The sequence below is a fragment of the Microcebus murinus genome, chromosome 14 (assembly GCF_040939455.1).
Source record: "Microcebus murinus isolate Inina chromosome 14, M.murinus_Inina_mat1.0, whole genome shotgun sequence".
In the NCBI taxonomy this organism is placed as follows: domain Eukaryota; kingdom Metazoa; phylum Chordata; class Mammalia; order Primates; family Cheirogaleidae; genus Microcebus; species Microcebus murinus.
In genome coordinates this window covers 26,593,055-26,610,421 of record NC_134117.1, presented here as the reverse complement: position 1 = coordinate 26,610,421, position 17,367 = coordinate 26,593,055, and positions in this window count along the sequence as shown.

Sequence of the window (17,367 nt, the reverse complement as noted above, 5' to 3'; positions counted from 1 at the left end):
TTGTAGTAAGGCATTAACATATTACAAATATTAAAAGGTACAAAAATAAGTCTCTAGCTCCCTTCCATATAGGAACCACTGTTACCAGTTTCTTCTAGAGATTTTTATTCCTTTATAAACATACATACGTGCGTACAATATATTATCTACCTTTCTTCAGGACACACACATACAAATAGTGCATACTTTACACATGGTCCTACATTTTGTTTTCTTAACAATATATCTTGGAGATAATTTCTTATCCCTACAGATAGTGTCTCCTTATTCTTTTCCATGGCTGCATAGTATTCCACTCTACCATGTGGACATAATGCAATGTATTTAACCAGTTCCCTTTGATGGATGTGCAGGTTGCTTCCAATTACCAAAAATACTGCAACAAAAATTCTTGCCTATCATTTTCCTACTTGAGTGACTGTTTCTGTGGAATTGTCAAGTCAAAAATTATTGTTTGTATTAAATTATGATAGACATTGCCAATTACCCTCTGAAGAGATTGTACTAATTTATAGCCCCACCAGTACAGAGTTATCAAACTTTTTGATCTTTGCCAATCCAGTGGTTGGGACACTGATTTATTGTAGTCCTAATTTCCATTTCTTTTATTATCAGTGAAGCTGAAAATCTTTTCAAGTGTTTAGGAATCAGTCTCTTCTGTTAACTGACTGTTTAGATTCTCATTATTTCTTTATTGTGTGTTTATTGATCTTTTTCTTATAATTTATATAAATGCTTTACCTATTAAGGAAATTAGTTCTTGGTTTGTGAGCATTGAAAATATTTCTCCCAGTTTGTTTTATCATTTTAACTTTGTTTTGCCATGCTAGTCTTTTTTAAATGTAGCTGAATTTATCAATTTTTCTTTTAGGGCTTCTGAATTTTGTACCATACTTAGATCTTCTCCATTCGCATGCTTTCTTCTAGTATTTCTTTGATTTTATTCTTACACATAAACCTTTGCTCCATTTGGAATTTATTTTAGTATAAAGTATGAAATAGGGATCTAGCTTTATTTTTTTCCAGATGGCTACATAATTGTCCTAGCAACATTTATTGAATAATTTACCTTTCCCCCACTGAAGTCCCATCTTTAGCAAATAGTAAGTTCCTATTTGTATTTATGTCTATTTTGGAACATTCTATTTCATTTACAGAAATGATTGAGCATAATGTATCAAAAAATTTTTTCTCTAAACCTCATTCCAGTTTGGGAAGTTGTCTTAGATATGATATGTGTCCAGAGCCACCCAATTCAACACAATAATCCTTGAGAGCCTAAAATTATCCTGATATTTAAGAACATGGATTTAGAAGTCAGACAGACCTGGGTTTCAATCCCAACTCCACTCTCCAGGACTATGTAACCTTGGGTGAGTTACTTATCTGATGCTTGGTTTCTTCATTTATAAAACAGAAATAAATCACTCTAGCCTGGGCAACAAAGCGAGACTCTTTCTCAAAAAAAAACCGAAATAAATGTAGAACGTCTCTCATTGAGTTGGTTGAGAAGTAAATGAATATAAAGTGCTGAGAACAGTGCCTGACACACAGTAAATTATTATTATTGTTGTTGTTGTTATGATTTACCACTAGGGTGACCAGCTCATGCCCGTTGCCCAGAAGTTTCCCTATTTTATCACCAAAAATCCCAAATCCTGGGAAATCCCTCAGTCCTGAGCAAACTGAGATGTTTGGTCACCCTAAGCCCTATTGTCATATGCAATGATTACAAATCTGTTTGGTTTTCCTCTATCAAAATCATACTACTCAGTCCCTATATTGATTAACTCAACATTTACAGAAATATCACAAAATGCAGGCTTCTCCATAAACATAAAATCCATGCTCTTATCTCATTCCAGCTGAGTGCTCCTTCCCAGGAATGGGAGACATTCTTTGGCCATCAGGGCCTAATCTAGGATTTCCTTTAGTTTCTACCTGAGCTAAGATCAAAGAGTCCCGCCCCCAAGAAGGGGAGGTGTTGGGAGAAGAGTGGGGTTGGGGGTCAAAACAGAGCTAGACAAAAACACAAGGCAGAGTGACTCCAGGACATTGGAGACGGGGAATACTTCGCTTCTAGAATTAAAAAAACAAAAACAAAACACCACAGAGCAATCGTCCCAGGACTCACTTGCGATCATAGCTCACTTCAGCCTTGAACTCCTCCTGAGCTCCGGTGATCCTCCTGCCTCAGCCTCCCAAGTAGCTGGGACTACAGGCACATGCACCTAGCCAATTTTTTAAATTTTTTGTAGAGACAGGTCTCACTGTGTTGCCCAAGCTGATCTTGAACTCCTGGCCTTGAGCTGTCCTCCCACCTCCGCCTTATAAAATGCTGGGATTACAGGTATGAGCCACCACACCTGGCCTCAATTCATATTTTTAACTTTAAAAGTCATTTAGAGAAATAAGCATGTGATTTTGTTATTATGTCTGGCAAATGTGACCTTTTAATGTAGCATTAACTGGAGAGGAACCAAACCCTCGTGCAGCAGCACAGGTGAAGTTTTAAAACTGGGACAGTCCCAGGCAAACTGGGACGACTCGATCACTGTAGAGTACTGCACGATTGAAGTTAAATAGATATCATTATTAAGAATCAAACAAAGAGTATTTCTTTAAATTCCCATTGATTTGATTTGTTTTTAGCCCAATATTTTAAGTATTTTAAATGTTCAAACAATATTAAAGGAGAGTGTGAGAGTTTCATGTTTGCCTAAGGGGGACACACGTTTACTGCACTTAAGGAATCCTGTGTTATAATTGAATCACGGCATCATGGAACACACATTGAATTAGGAAATGGGAGCTCTGGGTCCACATCCTGGCTCTGCGATAACAGTATTTCTGTATATGAATGAACATTAGTTCTGAGAAGCACAAGGTGGCCACACAAATGCAATATGCATATAATTATTGGTGGAAGGAAAAGAGCACAATCTCAGATAATTTCTGAAACCTGGGCCAAGAACCAGAGCCTGGTTGGTGCCAGTGATTTCAGAAATGAATCCAGTGCCGATGCTTGTGTGAAGGAAGGAGACTGATCCTCTGGATTTGCAGAGTCCTAGAAAATACCTTCAGTGATGAAAAACATCTATTTGGATTAGGCTGCCTCCAATAAGTAGGCAGATTATCCAGCTTCCTTCGTTCAGAACTGACTGGACTTGTTCAACAACCTTGTAACTGTCAGGAAGGAAGAAAGGGAGGAGTGCGTGTTAAATCTAGTGCAAATATGAAACGTGCTCAGTTGGAAGATGGCAAGATGGGCTTCTTTGTATGTACATGCAGAAAATATTGAGAGAGTGGAAGTGGTTGGGGGCTGGGCTGATGGCTACAGATGGGAGAAACCCCAAATTAATTCTGAATGATCCTACTAGTCATGAGAGCTGAAGGACAAGCCAGTGGTTTGGGTAGAAGAGATAGAACAAAATGAAAGGGGGAAAGAGATTTAGAAATAATTTTCTTCCTTCACCTTTCCCAGGCTGATGCATGTCGAAATTCTCTGGAGCAGGGTTCTGTTGACCTAGAACCCACTGACCCTGGTAGAATTCAGGAGGTCCGTGAACTACTTGGGTAGGAACAAAAATGACATCTTCACTAACTTCAAATGAAATGTAGCATTTCCTTCAATTACCAGTGTATGCAATGTACCACAGTTGCATTAGTGAAACTAGACTTGTCACTAATAGAAATCATAGATGTTTTCAAATAATATTATTGTGTTGTAGATGTCATGACATGTCACTACTTTGAAATTATGATAGAAATTAGATCCACTGTTACACTTTGTTACTTAATGCACAAGAAGCACATACATTACTATATTTCATATTTTTATTTTGATAACTGTATTTCAGTGTAATTCATTTCTTTTATAACCCTACAGACTTTATTTTATGCATTTGAAAGTATTATTCTGAGAAGGGGCCTAGGGCCTCTGCCAGACTGTTAAGGGGTCTGTCCCTGGAACTCTGCCCTAGAAACTGCCCAACGGACTAGCCCAGCTCTCTTCCCCCTCACCATGTCCTCTACCCCTTTATACAAACCTTTAAGAGAAGTCTGTAGTAACATGGGCAAATGTTTCAGATACAATATGATAAAGGATTATTTCAGCATAGTTATAACCAGGAACAAGAACCAGAAAGTAATTAACAACAGTGAAACTAGCTGTGTTTACATTGACAGTGTTGTTACATTACCTTTCAATACTAGTTTTTAGAAAATCATTTGTGATCTCTTTTTTACATAGGTAATATTTCTTCACTGTTGGAGAATTACAAAATACAAATGAGTAAAATGGAAAAATAATCTTCCTTAGCCAGTTAAAAAAAATCATGATGCGTTTTATGTAGCCTTTAAAAAAAATGATCTAGAGAGCCATGTATTCTGACATGGAAAGATTTATATCATTTGTTAAGTGATAAAGGAAAAACAGTACATAAAATAGAATCCCATTTTTGTTTAAAAAAGAATGTACAGGCCGAGCACTGAGTTTGGAGGATCGCTTGAGCTCAGGAGGTTGAGGCTGCAGTGAGTTATGACGACACCACTGCACTCTAGCCCAGGTGACAGAGTGAGGCTCTGTCTCAAAAAAAAAAAGAAAAAAGAATGTACATATACAAATGAAAATGCCTGTTAAGGCCACACATCAAACAGGCATTGATGTTTATAGTTTGCGATTATGTATTACTATTATTCCATACTAATTTGTTAAAGGAAAGGAAATCCTTCAAGGAAAAGCACAGTGTTGATGTTGGATCAGCAGCTTCAGGGTGTCCCAGATATATCCTGTGGCAGCCGATAGAGGTGGTTTCATGTGTGAGATAGCTGGTGTCTGGGGGTCTAGCAGGGCACTCGCATGGAGCCCTCAGGGAGCTGAGCCTCAGCTTTGCAGGCTTGGAGGAGCTATTTGATTTCTATATCCTGAAAAGGTTTGTGTCTGGGGAAATGGTTAAAGTCACAAGAAGCACATGCATAAACCATAATCCAAATGATTTGAATTAGGATGATAAAAACCTGCCTGCCTTGCAAATGATGGGGTGTACTCAAAGCTCTTAGCAGAATACATGGCCCTTGGGAAGCCCCCAGGAAATAGGAGCCATTCCCAACACTTACCCATAGGGGAGACTAAGCTGGCCAGTAACCATGAGTGACCACTTCCCACATGCCATGCACTCTGCTATGCACTTGGAGTATATCCCCTCATTTCATGTTCATACATCAGGCAAGGCGGGAGTTATTATCCCCATTTTACGATGAGGAACTGGGACATAAAGCATTTCAGAAACTTAACTGAGACAGAGCCAAGATTTGAACCCCACTCAGCTGACTCTTAACCAGCATTGCCTTTGGAGGTGGCTTGGTGAGCATGAGCTTCATATGGGCATCATTTGCATCTTCTTAATGGCAGTATCACACAGCTGTGAATCCCGGATATATTCATGTCCACTGTCCAGATGTGGTTTGGGGTAAGTCAGGTAACCTCTCCATACCTCAGTTTCCTCATCTGTAGAATGAGGGTAATATTAGTGCCTACCTCCTGGGGTTGTAAGGATTAAATGCTTTTAAAATGGTGCCTGGCACTTAGTAAGTACTCAGTTAATGTTAGTCATTGATGTTGTGATTGTGGTTGTTACCTGTCTCCTGAGTTCACCTCCAAGTTGTGGGTTTGGGCACTTTGTCCCCTACATCATGCTGAAGACACAATGCCCAGCTGCCTCTCTGAACATACCTTCATGGATGCCTTGTACACACGATCCCAGTTCTGAGCACTTTCTTTTGCTAGTGCCCCATAAAATCTAATCAATTTAAGCTTCCTCAGTTACACCCACAATCAAGTCAGGTCTCCCTGAAGTTAACTGCCTAAAAGGACACACCTGTATCTATGGGGCAAACCCTTCCCTTCCTACTGGAGCCCTCAGATTACTTTGATTGGATTTTGGGGTGTTCACAGATTCTCTTGGGACACTAAAGATGGCAACTCTCATTTGTAACAACTGGACCCAACCCCATTCATTCTCAGAGTGTGACTGCCAGCCCATGATACTGTCCACACATCCTTTTCCCCATCTTAGGGTCTCAGATCATCCATTCCCCAGGGAGTTCTGAGTCCCAATTATACAAACAAAGGTGTGAATTGGGTGTGCCTGGGGTTTGCTCCATACATACAGGTGTGTCCTTTTAGGCAGCAACCACTGGCGCTAAATCCACCCATGCTCTTGCTCCGGGCAGGAGGAGGGGTTGGTGAGATTGAGAAAATCCTGTTCCTGGACAGCTGGAACCAGGGTCTCTGGCCTCCACGAGGAACTTCCCTCAGACGTGGGGCTCAGATGGGTCGCTTCTCTCAGCATGTCTGCAGCAGTAGCCGAGGTGTTGGGCTGAGCGAGGTCTCACTCTGGTCTCTTGGGCTTGAAAGACCCACAGAAGCTGCTAGTCTGGTCCCTCAGATGGACCTCACTGCAGGCCTGAGTGGCTTGAGGCTGTACTGTTTTCATTCCTGGCCATATTCTAAGACGTTGGACTTCTCGTCAGCAGCAGTCTCGATTTAAAGAGATGCTATGGGTAAGAATGAATGTTCTCTGCCTGTCACCTCCGGCCTTCCTGCATCCAGGGGTGCACCTGGGCCATCGTCACCGTGTTTGCCATATCAAAGCCCCACTTGTACTATTATTTCTGTAGTATTTTGCTTTAAATAGGCTTCCTTTTTCCCTTTTTTTTTTAATCAATCAATTAGACAGGAACTTTATATCAGCAGTATCTGTGAAATTACAGAGTTAAAGAACTACATGTTTCTTAATAAACATTGAATACACACGTATTAAACCTTTAAAAATGTCCCCTTGGATCCCCTAAAATCAGCTGTGTGGCACCCACTAGTGGCACCCAGGCCACACCACAGGAGGCCCTGGCAAGGCCTGTGGACTCTTTTTTTTTTTTTTTTTTTGAGACAGAGTCTCGCTTTGTTGCCCAGGCTAGAGTGAGTGCCGTGGCGTTAGCCTAGCTCACAGCAACCTCAAACTCCTGGGCTCGAGTGATCCTTCTGCCTCAGCCTCCCGGGTAGCTGGGACTACAGGCATGCGCCACCATGCCCGGCTAATTTTTTATATATATATCAGTTGGCCAATTAATTTCTTTCTATTTATAGTAGAGACGGGGTCTCGCTCTTGCTCAGGCTGGTTTTGAACTCCTGACCTTGAGCAATCCGCCTGCCTCGGCCTCCCAAGAGCTAGGATTACAGGCATGAGCCACAGCGCCCGGCCAGGCCTGTGGACTCTTGTGGAGACTCTCCCAGTCGCCGTCTTGTCTGCACCCTCTGGGCAAGTGTGGCAGGAAACTGCAGGCCTGTCCCACTGGGAGGCCCCGCCCTGGGAGTGGTATGCTCCTGTCCAGCAACCCTCTTCCACTCAACTTGGTTTCCTTCCTGTCTGCTAGAGAGGCCCGTCCTCTTATTGATCAATGGTGAAAACAGGGTGAGGAGTCTAGTGAGCTGTCCTCCCTGGGGAATCATGGGGCCAGACGAGGGCCTGGGTAAGGGGGTACCAAAGGCAGCTAGGGAGAGAGGATGGACTTGCCTGACTGAGTGAAGGACAGACATTTGCTTCTTTCTGCAGAGGATTTGAGGCCGAGCACAGATGGGGAAATGTGCATCCAAGGTTAAGAACCACTGCTCTAGAGCGGTACTGCCCAATATGATAGCCACTAGCCACCTGTGGCTATTTAAACTTAATTAAAATTAAATAAAACTTAAAATTCAATTCCTCGGTCACACTAGCCACATTTCAGGTGCTCAGTGGGTGTGTGCAACTAGCCCCTGCTGGACTGGACAGTGCACATACAGAACATTTCTATCATTGCAGAGAAGTCTGTTGCCTCTTAAAGGCAGCATCACCAGGATCTTATTAGAAATGCACAATCTCCAGCCCACGCCTAACCTACTGAATCCAAACCTGGATTTTAACAAAATTGAACAAAATCTCTAGGGTTTTCATTTTTTTTTTTTTTTTTTTGAGACAGAGTCTCGCTTTGTTGTCCAGGCTAGAGTGAGTGCCGTGGTGTCAGCCTAGCTCACAGCAACCTCAAACTCCTGGGCTCGAGTGATCCTTCTGCCTCAGCCTCCCGAGTAGCTGGGACTACAGGCATGCGCCACCATGCCCGGCTAATTTTTTTTTTTTTATATATATATCAGTTGGCCAATTAATTTCTTTCTATTTATAGTAGAGACGGGGTCTTGCTCTTGCTCAGGCTGGTTTTGAACTCCTGACCTTGAGCAATCCGCCCGTCTCGGCCTCCCAAGAGCTAGGATTACAGGCGTGAGCCACTGCGCCCGGCTAGGGTTTTCATTAAAGCTTGTGCAGCACCATTCTAAGGCATACATACCATTCATTCATTCGACCAATATTTATTAGATTTTGGTGTGTACCAGGTATACACAGGTGATGGAGAGTGATCAGGGAAAAACACGGCAAGGTCAGTCATTCTGGCTGCATGAAACAGTAAGCAAGAAAACAAGCTCATTTCACAGTGAGAAAGTCGAACACAGAACCATGCTAGAGAGGCACTGTGGGATGGGATGGCTACTTTAAGTTGGAAAGGGAAGGTCAGGGAGCTCCTCTCTACAAAGCAATGTCTGAGTGGAGCCTGAATGACAAGGAGACCACCAAGGGAAAATGCGGGTGGCATGTTCTGGGCAGAAATAGCTGCAAATGAAAATACCTTGAAAGGAGGTTGCTGGAATTAGCAAATAAAAATGCATAATGCCCAGTTATATTTAAAGTTCAGTTAAACCATGAGTTTTTTAGTATATCTCAAACATTGTATGGAATGAATATACTAAAAAGAAAATGTGGTTTAGCTGACATTCACATTTAACTGGTTGTCCTATATTTTATTGGCACCCTACCTTAAAAAGTACCCAGGGGAAGGGTGCGGCACTGGAGGGGCACAGGAGGAGCAATGTCACTGCGGTAGTCAGGGAGCTGGGGCCCTGAGGAGGGCCAGGACAGAGAGAAGGGCCAGAACCTTGGGCTACACAAAAAGCAAGTTTTAGAAAACAAGACGGTCGCCAAAGGGCTGGACTGGCCGCTGCTGTTTCTTCCCCTCGGTGAAGTCATCGGCTTTACCTTCCTGCAACCCTATGGTTTCTGGGAAGGGCTTCTTGGAAGATGAACAATTGTCCAGGCTGTTATGCCTGGGTGGTGCTTGGGGAGACCACGGACCACTGGTTGACCTGCCTGAACATAGCGTGCGGTATATATTGTTTGGTCTGAGCTTTTAAGTGCTCTTTCCCTGTTTGTTTGTTTAATTCCTGCGCTTTTGTATGTGATCCCCTATAAATCTTCCTCTCTTTAAGGACTATGTTTGACAACTTCATTTCCCCCTAACTGGAGACATTTCCCCTGCTAAGGGTCAAAGAGACTAATTACCCTAAACTGAGTATTGGAGACACCCTCAGGCTCACACAGGACTAAGAAGTACATGATCCCAGCCATAATAATAGAATGCCACGAGCGCATATCTGAGCACAGAACAGTGACGTCCTCAACAGTGACTGTATTCCTGTTGGAAAATAAACTCCTGACCCCTTCGGCAATGACTGTGTGGGACCTCACAGCATAAGAAGCCACAGAAGATATTCTATCCAAACACTTTAGTTTCCATGTGAGGAAACTGAGGCTCTAGGAGGACCCAGAATTGATGATGGGGCTGGGACCTTCACTCAGAGCTCCTAGCCCTCCCCCACCCAGTGCTCTTTCCTCCCAAGCTGGGTTGGGGGAGCTCTGAGTGAGGGTCCTAGCCCCATCATCAATTCTGGCAGAGTGAGGAGTCAAACCCAGATCTTTGGCCGGGCGCGGTGGCTCACGCCTGTAATCCTAGCTCTCTGGGAGGCCGAGGCGGGCGGATTGCTCGAGGTCGGGAGTTTGAAACCAGCCTGAGCAAGAGCGAGACCCCGTCTCTACTATAAATAGAAAGAAACTAATTGGCCAACTAATATATATAGAAAAAATTAGCCGGGCATGGTGGCTCATGCCTGTAGTCCCAGCTACTTGGGAGGCTGAGACAGAAGGATCGCTTGAGCCCAGGAGTTTGAGGTTGCTGTGAGTGAGGCTGATGCCACGGCACTCACTCTAGCCTAGGCAACAAAGCGAGACTCTGTCTCAAAAAAAAAAAAAAAACCCAGATCTTTGGGCTCCTTGGTCTGTTGCTGTTGCAACCACAACCTGGAAACATGGACAGGGAGAAAGCGGCATATGGCGGGCACTTCAGCACTTCACACGCGTGGCCTGCTTTCATCATCACATCAGACTCATGAAAGAGATGAGGAACTGAGGCCAGAAGACCTTAAGTGGCCACCCAGCTGGTTAGTAGCAGAGTTAGGTCCTGAATCCAGATCTCTCCAACTTGAGAGCCTTGGCAGGTCTCCACTGCAGTTTTTCAGGTCAGTGACAGTCTATAGGATGAAACTGGGGATGAGGGAGACATAGAGAATATTGCAAGGAAGAGGGACCTGGAAGGCTTATAGGTACAATGCATGATCCTGGGAGGGCAGAGCCTCTTCCTGACTCTCCATCAGCCCCCTCTTCTGCTGAGTATGCAAATATTGTCCTCAGAGCTTTAGCCAAATCCTCCCTCCTTCTCTGCACAGTCTGTTCTTTTGCTTGGGGGCTGAAGTGGGGCTCTACCTGTGTTGCAGGTTGGGTTCTGCCCTTGGCACCGCAGCATTCTGGCCCCTTGTTTTTCTGGCCACACCTAACAGGGCCTCCTTCCTCCCAAACCCCTCCCCGCCGCCCTTTCCAGAGACCACCAGCACTAAGCAGGAAACGGAGCGGGACTGCCTCGTTTTCATGTGAGAACTTGTCCCGTCTTCTCCTGCCTTCCTCCCTCTCTCTCTCTCCCCTAATTTTTGTTTCCAAAATACTTGTGAGATGTTTTCCCCTAATAAGGGTCCCCGATTGACTACTAGTGGGGAAATTCCCACCAACACTGTCTTATCTTTTCTAGTGAACCATCTCGTTTTTCTCATGGAGGCAGTATCGTTGATAGTGTTATCACTTGCCCCAGCATTTAATTTGGCACCCTACACATAGTAGGTGCACAGTAAGACTTTCTGCCCTGAACTGATGGCACAAGGGAGGAAGAGGTGGAATTATTCTGAGGGGCTGTCACTGCTGACATTTCCCTTGTTTAGACATCTTCTGTAGCTAACGAATCTTGCAAGGCCTGGCGTCTGGAACACTCTGCAGAAGCCACCCTGTCAGGTAAGTCACCGGATGGCCCTCTTGTCCTCTGGGGAGTGCTGGAGTCAGCACATCTGTTTCAGTCGCTCAGGGCTCCTCTGTGGGACGTGCATGCAGCCTGCTGCCCACAGCCAGCTGCCACGTCACTTCTCCTTGCCCTCAGAAAGGGTCTGTGGTCGCCGAAAACAAATGAAAATTTAAGTCCACGGGAGTAATAACAATGTAGTCTGAAAATATAATCAATATGCACTCCTGGCAGTAAAATGCCAACATTTGGGGAATGTGAATGAAGAGTATACAGGGATTTAGGGGTATTATTTTTTAAATTTTCTGTTTATCTGAAAATATTTCAAAATAAAATGTTAAGTAGATAGAAAAACAAAATACGTTTTGCAACCAGGTGCGTGAGTGAGTAACATGAGGAACAGCTTGGAGCAGAGAGAGGCAGGGAGTGGAGTGTTTAGAAGAGGGCTTTACGGTCAGGGACAGCTGGGCAGGCATCATGTTTTCCCATTGAAGAACTGTCATAGCTTGGACAGGTTATTTAACCTTGCTCAGTTCCAGTTTCTTCATCTGGAAAATGGGAATGATAATGGACTATTGGGAGGTTCAGTGAGAGAATGCTCGGGCAGTACCTTAGGACCATGCCTGGTACATAGGGAAGACTCAAAAAATGGCAGGAAGAGGGCAAAAAAAGACACAGAAAGGACAAAGTCCTCCCCTTACCCAATCCCTATGTCTTCTCCATCTCTGCCATTTAGGAGTCCAGACCCCACACCAGAGACTTAGCACATTGGCGTAGCCAGTTACAGGCTCTGACCCTCAGTTACCATATGATGAAATAGGCGGGGGCTGCTGCCCATAGAATGTTTCCTGACTTTCCCAACCCGTTACCTTGGAAGGCCAGCAGGAAAGTGCTTATGGAGTCCTTTTAGCTCATGACCTTGAGGCCACAGTCTTTCATTCATTCATCAACAGGTCTTCCCTGGGTGTGGGTGCAAGGAACCCTTGGCCAGGAACTGTGCTTGGCATGGGGAAACAGCATGGAGCAAAACTGACCTGGCCTGCCTTCTGGGTGCTTACATTCTGGCAACTAGGCTTTCCCTGGGGTTTTCTTTGGCTTCCCGCCCTCCACAACACTCAGCCTCGGTCATCTCTCCAGAGTACAAAATCCGCTTCCCTGCAGCATGCAGATGACGCAGGCTCACACAGGCACAGAAGGCAGGGCACATGGCAGGATGTTGGCAGTTACTCCGTCTGATGGTTCTTTAGCTGCAGTCCTTGGGTAAAATTTGGCCTTGGAAGGTGCTAAGTGTACCATGTGGTACAATGCTGAAACTGCCTTATCTGGAAACACTTCGACTCCAATTGGAGACCCCACCTCCCAATTCCAAGCCCACTGTATTTTTGTAAATTAGTCTCTGCCCTAGACTGTCCTCCTTTGCCATCTGCAATCCCTGTCAGTCTGAAACCCCTTTTCTAAACAGCTTTCCTTTTCTAACCAGACATGCCCTCCCCACGCCCACCCCTTCACCCTCCTTCTCCAGCTGGGACTGTAATACTCATCCAGTGCCTCCAAGAGTTCATACTTCCAAGTGTCAGATCATATAAAGAGCATTACCAAACTTGCCCAACCTCTCTACCTGGCAATTTTTTGTTCATTTGTTTCTATAGGAAAAATGGAATAACAATCCAAACACAACAGAAAGCAAGGGATGAAAAACTTCATCTTTCTTACCCAATTTTGTGTTGACAGCTATTTTAATAAACCTCTCACTTGTAAAAACTATTTATTTTACCTTAGCTATTCTCAATAAAAATAAATGACTATTTTTCCCTTTAGGACATCATTTCAATATTTATTGAGAACTGCTTGTGTTTACAATCTATAAAGAAAGTCTAATATATTCCTCAAAAGTTAGACCTACAATATATCAAGAAATATAATTATAAACATACTAAAAGAGGGACCTGAGTTCTGCATGGTGAGATATCCAAGCGTAAGACTTAATCTCTGAAAGGTGAACTATGTGTGTGTGTGTGGCCAAGGGGGGAAAAATGTTTATAAATTATTTTGTGTCTTTATATCATGACAAATAATTTTTCATGAAGCCGTAAATGAAAAAACAAAAGAGTCCAGTCTCTGGACTTGAGTCCAGGTCTTCCTCCCCTCTGCTGTATGTACTAGCTCGTAGAGTTAGTATAAAAACTAAAAGATCATAGATACAAATTGATTACCATAGACTCTCAACAAATGCTAGCAGAGACTGCTAGCTGCATACCCCCAAATCTAGTCTCCTTTTTCTTTTAGTAACAGAACCTTGATTTTTGTCTGGACATAGAAACTTCCTTGCAGTTAGGTGCAGCCATGTGATGAAGCCTTTGAGTTCTGAGCAGAGGCATTGCATAGGACTCCCTGGGAAGTCTCCCTAAACGGAGGTGACACTCTTCATCATCCTTCTGCATGTTATTGGTCTGGATTGTAGATGTGATGGCTCATACCCCAACTTCTCTTTTGGAGCATGAGGAGGAGGGCCACACCCTAGGGATGGCATTGCAGAAAACTAAAGAGCTTGAGTCCTTAATGAGCAGGGAGTTGTCATTCCAGCTATGGGACTTCCTGAAGATTTCTTTTCATAAAATATAATTTTTCTCATATATAAGCCATTATTTTTCAGATTTTAGTTTCTTAAAGTGAAGCTAATCATAATTGATACACTATAATTATTATTGTCATCATTATTTCATTACCCTCAGCCCACAATCCTACTCTTTCACAGATCCCCTCCTTAGGCCATTAGAAACAGGATCTTTGCCTTGGCTCTGATCTGTGCTGCCGATCCACCCATGCCTTTGATGTGGGGGCTGCCATGTCTTCCCAGCCCCAGTGATGTGTATGGTGTCCCCTCTGCTTTCCATTCTTTGTTTTCTCCTCTCTCTGCGTTCCTGATTCCAGGCATTTCTCCCATTTCCATGGCTCCTGTTTGCAGAATTCTCACACTGACTGGAAGGGACTGAACCACCCTGAAAGCAGAGAATTTGGACCAGGAAGGAAAGGGAAGGCTCCTAGGTGGGTGAAAACATAAGCAAAAGGGAATGCAAACAGAGTGTAATGTAGGGGCTAGGAAGGAAGTAGCTGAAGGTTTCTGCTGAGAGTGTTGGGAGATCAGATTGAATTGGGAAGGGAGTGGGAGCGTACTATGGAGGGTCTTAAAGGCCTAGTATAGGAGTTTGGACTTGATAGTGGAGGAAACAGAGCCACTACAAGTTTCTGAGCAGGGCAGTGACATGAGGCAAGTGATGTTTCCAAAAGAATGAATCTGGCTGCAGTGTGCAAAACAGATTGAAGGCAGGAAGAGCTGGAGACAGGGAGACCAATATAAATCTTCCACCCAGTAATCAGATGGTCAAACACTGTCAACAAACTTTGAAAGAGGCTGTACGAAACAGCAAAATTAAAGTATGATGACTTCAGCTAAGAAGCAGCAGAAGAAGCCTTAAACAAAGTCTTTCCCCAGAACTTTTCACACAGAGAAAATAGCAAGCTTCCAAATAGTGAGAACTGGTTCGATCTTTTTGGAAAACAGTCTGGCACCATGGATCAAGAGCCTTAACAATGTTCACACCCTTTGACCCAGTAATTCCACTTCTGGGAATGCTAGGAAAATAATCCAAAGTAGGGAAAGAAAGAAAAAATAAAACACATGCAGAATTTAATCACAACACACTTTATAATAGCAAATAATTAGAAACAATCTAAATGTTCAGCAATAGGGCGATGGTTAAGCAAACTCTGGCTCTCAATTAAATATTACCCAGACATTGACTCCAAGTAGGATAAGATCATCAGGTAGATGATGTGGAAAATGTTCGTGACATAATTGGAGGAAAGCAGGGTGCAAATGCATCTGGTGTAATATCACACGACAAACACCTGGGTGTAGAAACAAGAAGACTAAAAAGTGATATTCTAAATTACTTCCTATTGTTTGATTAGATTTTGTTTCTTTTTAAAAATTTTCCTCCAATATGCGTTTATTATTATTATTATTATTTGTAGAGACAGGGTCTCTCACTATGTTGCCCAGGCTGGTCTCAAACTCCTGACCTCAAGGGATTCTCCCACCTCAGCCTCCCAAAGTGCTGGTATTGCAGGCACCAGCCACTGAGCCCAGGCCCCAGTATACTATTATTGCATATATACTTTGAATGATAGTGAATGTTGATGCTCATTTTCTGTTTTCTGCCTCTTGTGAGTAAGTAGCTGGGAGCCTACAGGGCTGACTGAGGAGAGCGGACCCTGAGCAGTTTCCTCAGCCGCAGCTCCTCAGGCCTTCAACCCATGTGCTGCAGCCGCGCCGACTGTCCCCCACTCTGACCCACCCAGCAATGCCTGCCTCTCGATCTGCCTCACTGGTGCAGTTCCCTCGGCCCAGACCATGTTCTTGCTATGGTGTACAAATAAACTGATCGTAGAAGACAAAGTTTATTTTCAAAAGGAAGTTTTATTCTCCGTTTACTCAGCTGGCGTGTATTTAAGAATGCTCTTTTGTGTTTTAGACATTTAAGTTGGAACATAAAGTGGCCTTTGTTTGCTTAACTCATTCTGTTATACCTCCCTGCACCCCAGTTTTTACACAAGTCCCAGTTTACAACCCTGCTTGAAGCTGCACAAGTTCCTCTGAAGGAACGTGTATGATTTTAAAGCCTTGTTGAGATGAGAAAAGAGGCAAAGGGGAGTAAGACTAGGGTGGCTAGGAGACCACCTGGGGCAAAGGAAATTAATGCCAAGAATGATGTTGGGGGTGCTAAATGGCACCACCAATTTCCCCAACATCCTGCTTAATAAAACTTTCCCACGCAGCCAGATTTTCCGAGTTTCTCAAGGACTACTTAAGTAGGAACCCATTGAAAACCGTATTAAAGACCAGGGAGATGACATTTATTGGCTCCGCGTGGTCTACTAAGCCTGCCAGTCTGCCAAGGGATACCTCGCGCTGACTCCCCCGTGTCCCCAGCACGCTGGTGAATGATGCGCTGGAAGGGAGGAAAAGTCTTCTTCCTTCCTTACCCTGGATTCTGTTCTTAAAGCAAGGATGTGGCCAGTCTGCAAATAGAAACACTCTGTGTCATTTGGAGCACAGATCCTGTCCCCCCAGAAGAAGGAGGCCAAGGGTGATGGATAGTCAGATGAGAGGCTGGCTGGTGCTGTTTCCCTTGGGGCTGCTGGCTGTGGCCCCAGCTCTTTCTCACTAACTCCTCAGTTTCATTCTCTCAGCCAGAGTGATGCTGTGGTATGAGCTGACTTTCACCAAAGGCAGGGACCCTATCTTAGGTGCTGTTGTCTTCCCAGCACCAGTCACCCATGAGATGTTTGGTGATGGTTTGATGAATGGACGAATGCCTGTGTGCATGAACAAATGAATAAACTGCTCTCAGTTTCCCCCGCTCTGACCTGTTTCCCTCTTCATGTGTCTTAGCTTCAGCTGGTGGATGAAAGATTATGGCTGTTCATTACCATGTTTCAAACCATATATCCTCGATACTGATTTTTAAAAGAGTTATTACTTTAAAAGAAAAAAACCTAAAACATATTTAAATACAAAGAAAAAAATGTAAATTATAACCATGTGGAGCAGAACTGCCCAACAAACTGGAACCCCCTGTGCTGAACTGTGTGTGGTAAGGAAAAACAGAGTCTATGTTCTTAAAATAGAGAAAGAAAGGAAGAAAGGGAGGGAGAGGGAAGAAGAAAAGGAGAAAGAGGAGAAAGACGGATGGGGAAAGAAAGAATGATGGGAAAGAAATAAGAAATTGAGAAAGAAATCAGAGTTCTGGTCCTGTGGTTCTGACTTGGCCACTCATGGCTTTGTAAACTTGAGCCTCAGTTTCCCTATCTGTAAAACAAGAGGGTGGACTGGATCTGAAGTTCTCAGACTTTATGAGTGCCTTAGGATCACCCGGGTGGGGCGCTGTTAAACATGCAGATTCCTGAGTCCCACCCCTTTCGGGACTTGAACTCCGGGCTGGGCTCCTGGAAATCTTCATGCTTAACACGCCTCTTCCTGATCCAGTTGCAGAAGATAAAAGAGTTCACTTTGAGAAAACAGGACTGGGTGGCCTCAGAACG